We start from the raw sequence: 4,009 nt of genomic DNA, 5'->3' as shown, positions 1-4,009 counted from the left end.
GACTTTTCAGTATATCTCTAACAGATAAATTTTCCACCATCAAGCTGGAATTTACACACTTGATGTAACAAAGGCTTTATTATCAAGGCTCTTTATCCAGCCAGTAGATTTGTCATCAACATCATGGTTTTACTCTGTTCCCAATATATCTATGACACTCGAAGATGGCGGACTTCGTTTTTGGTTCTTCTAAGACGAGCCACGGAGAAGGAGAAATAGTTTCCTCCCCCTTCCTTTTATTATCTTCGATCACTACAAAGTAGTAGTTAACTAACGTAGTCTATACTCTGTGTGATTTACTCGAAGTCCACACTCTGTGTGATCTAATAGGTGAGTTCCCTCTCCAAGATGGCTGCCACTCTCGAAGACACGTTTGGACGCTAGTCCTATGTCCATCGTTACTGTATTAGGCTGGCGCGGACTTTAAAAGCCGCGCATCTATCAACACAGTCCTTCAACCTTACCCGGCTCCGGCTGACTTTCTTGAGTAGCCCCGTATCACCAGAGAACAAGTAAGTACTCTGTCTGTCGTCTGTGTGTGTTTTTATCCCCAGTCTTAGTCGTTAGTCAGGCACTCGCCGTCAGGAATACAGAGTCGGTCCATTTTTAATACCTTCAGTCTAAGTCCGGCTCAGTGGCATAGAACTGTTCGAATCCATACTTTGTGAGTAGGTTGCTTATTTTCTTACACAGTCCGAGTTGTGGGGCATGGACCCTTCTAATTCATATCGAGATGACTTTTTTATACTAGCATTGCAAGGGTTTGTTTACAGAGAACAGCTAGAGTCTAAATATCGACAACCACTAGCTAGGACTATTGAACCCACACGCTTGCTGAGGCCACTCTGTTTAGCATGTTTACTCTGAGCTGCCTCATAACACATGCTAACACCTTGTGTCGGCTGACATCGGTATTCCTTATACTATTACAGATTTAATCACAAATTCCCAACAAGACGTTTGGCAGCGAAAATTGTATAGCCCAGCGTTTTTCAATGCGCCATCACCCAGGTATGTGCTTGACTTCCCAGATTCGATCATCCAATTGTTCCATGGAGTCACTTTTTCTTCATCAGACCCTTAATTCCTTTCAGATTTATTCCCTGGCTGCACTATTTTCGTTTTTCATACGAAGCTCAGAAACATTTTCAGGTGACAATTGCCATTTACCTCTTTTGAAATGTGATTACTTAGCATTTTATATATCATGTCGAGTGAATTTTTAACAGACTGTTTAATGTAGTTTTGAATGTTCAGACTGTATGAACATGAGATTTTTTGATTAGAACATGGACTAACCAAAGGGCATGTGTTCTCAAATGCTTAGTTTTTTCTTTTAAACAAATTTTAGGTAGTTCATTTACCAAGTTTTGTAAATAAATGTATATACAACTGTGCAAAAAAATGTATATAGCACGTCATTTGGAACTAGTCTTGTCTCAATAACCTAACACCATTAATGATTTATTCACCGACTGCTATACATTTCATTTTTGGTCACGCTGTGAAAGTACCAGGAAGGGGTACTTTTTCATCCAACTAAAGCTAGCAGTTTTCTTTTTGTGATACACGGTAAAAAATGTATAAATTTAATTTATAGATAATAATGTAACATTTATTGTTTTTATGTAGGGTTTTTTTTCACCAACAATGAATTGTTTGGTCCTGATGATGGTCTACATGACGGCAGCATCATAGACCGAAACGTCGACATCCACATCATCTCCATCAACGTTGCTTATGCACGAGCATACAACCATCGCTAATTAATTTTGTTGGTTGTCTGTCCTATTCTTTTGGAGTTTGATGTTTAGTATTGAACTGAAGTGTTTATGTTGTTCATACCTCTGTTCTTTACTTATTTGCACAAAATTCGTTGGTTCATATGTCTCCCCATATGTCTACTTGTAAAATTTATTTTCAAAATCCATAAATTTCTTATGAATACAATCTACCTTGTTCCGTGTATCATCTTCCTTCCGGTGATTTACTCATCTGTTATAATTTTGTCTGATATGTGATATTCTTTTGATACACTGGAGTGCGATTATTTCAACACGACTCCAAACTGAGCAAATCTGGTCCCTAAATAAGTCCCTTGTAGCACCTTTTGACTTTAATTATCAAGACAAATAGCCAAGTTAGCCTCGGTTTTAATAGCAAGCTCCTCGAAGAAGGCTTCTGGGACGACCCTGTCCCATTTGATCCGTCTACCCTGGTCTGTGGTCAATAAGTCCCTAGGCGCCCACCACTAGAATCAGTTTGGTCCCTAAGAACGCCAAAGTCTATTTCCAGCAGAACCGGATTATGGTCGCTGAAGGTTGAAGTCGCTACTCTATAGACTAATGTTTTGGCCAAAACAGCAGGGGATAAAAAAATATAATCGATAACGGAGTTTGAACCCTGCCCTATAAAGGTAGGAGCTCTCTCCTCTCCCTCACCGATACCTGGTTCAAATAGATTCAAATTGGAGAGGAGGGCCTCAAAGGCCTCTCCCTCTTTGCTATGCTCAATATGGGGAACCCCTTCACAGGGTGTTCCTCCGTAATCATCGGTGTGACAGTCCCATAAACAAGGGTGTATATTAAAATCACCCAGAAGTACCACCTCTGGGGCAGAAGACTGATTGAGTTTGTAAACTGACAAAAATTGCTCCACGTCACTAAGGTGCTCGTTTTGAGATGAGCCCTCCTTGGAATTGTAAAAATTAATTATTAAAAGTTTTTGCTGATCAGAAACAGTCCATTCAATAATTAGGAAGTTCTTTGAATCAGTTTCAAGTTTTATAAAAACACCTACCAAATTTAGCGAGAAAAGGACAATCAAACCCCCTTTAGGTCTTCCCGCTGTCCCAGGAACAGCAGGGGTGGCAAAACTAAGGTAACCGTCCAGTAAACAACCGGACGAGATGTCCCAAGTTTCCTGGAGGGCAAGAATGTCGTGCTGCCTTATAAACTTCAGCCAAATCGGATCTGTGCTTTTGGATCTAATACCAGCGACATTCCATGTCAAAATTGTACATATGGGTGTCTGGGCTCCTGCCTCTGCCCTCAACCCTACCAAACCAGAAGGTAGTCAATCGTTCGACTCCATCGGAGACAGAGGAGAGAAACGATTTGAAAGACCTATTTCTACAGTAGGTTGAACACCACGCTGAGGGACTGGTGAATTCATGGAAGGACCCCTTTCCACCCTCCATGACAATCCCTGTAAGGACCATTGCTGTGAGGTATTATTAGCCTGATGAAATAACGTCTGCGAACTGGTGCGAAGGGGACCTTCTCGGTGTGACACCAGGGAATTACCTGTTGACCTGACTGGCCTAACTGGGTGGTAAAATAACCCAAGGGGGAGTGGTCTAATGCCCTTGTACGTCAGATCTGAGGCATCCCAAAACAATCTCTCAGCGCTAACCTGATTGTTAAAATTTACCACTACACAGTCCCCTGGAATGCATTCTGGGCAGCGCCCAACCCAACTGACCCTCCTTGCCATAATGACAGAACTTGTGACATCAGCCCCTCCACTACTAAACTGAGAACACCATTGCCTAGCCAATAACATGAGGTCACTTTAACTGGACTACTTTCCCTTAAGGCTTCTGGGGCCATGTTTGAAGTGTTAACCAAAGACTCTTTAACGGTTATGTTTTGAAGGTGAACCAAAATACCATTTTGACCTGTCCGTTGTTTGAGAAAAGCATCAATTTTTTCACATTTACTCAATAGACCCGCTACGCATACATTCAATGTGTCCACAATGTCTTTCACAATGGCCACAAGTGCGGGTTCTAATCGTGATGTGAACAGATCCTCTACGATTTTGCCAACATGGTCCCTTAGGCTAACGTCCAATGGATTAGCCTTACCCGGAGTATTTTTCATTCTAGATGGTTTTGACATCAGCCTTCGCTTGTGAGTGTGCCTGCGTGGGCAGACAAGTGGGGTTGTGTCCTTTTGAGAAGCGGAAGGGTACAGAGTATCTGCCAGAACTATCTGGGGCACAACTG

At 41.9% G+C, this 4,009-nt stretch overlaps 1 long non-coding RNA gene across 1 annotated transcript; it reads left to right on the top strand.

Moving 5' to 3' along the window:
• Positions 1-433: 433 nt before the first annotated feature.
• LOC144827325 (uncharacterized) lies at positions 434-1,206 on the top strand. Its single transcript, XR_013610139.1, has 3 exons — positions 434-512; positions 933-1,011; positions 1,095-1,206. It is a non-coding gene; the product is annotated as an uncharacterized LOC144827325 (long non-coding RNA).
• Positions 1,207-4,009: the final 2,803 nt, after the last annotated feature.

Source organism: Lissotriton helveticus, chromosome 4_1 (genome assembly GCF_964261635.1).
Source record: "Lissotriton helveticus chromosome 4_1, aLisHel1.1, whole genome shotgun sequence".
NCBI classification, from domain to species: domain Eukaryota; kingdom Metazoa; phylum Chordata; class Amphibia; order Caudata; family Salamandridae; genus Lissotriton; species Lissotriton helveticus.
The sequence above is the reverse complement of the archived record's forward strand: the minus strand, read 5'-3'. Positions and strand labels throughout refer to the sequence as shown.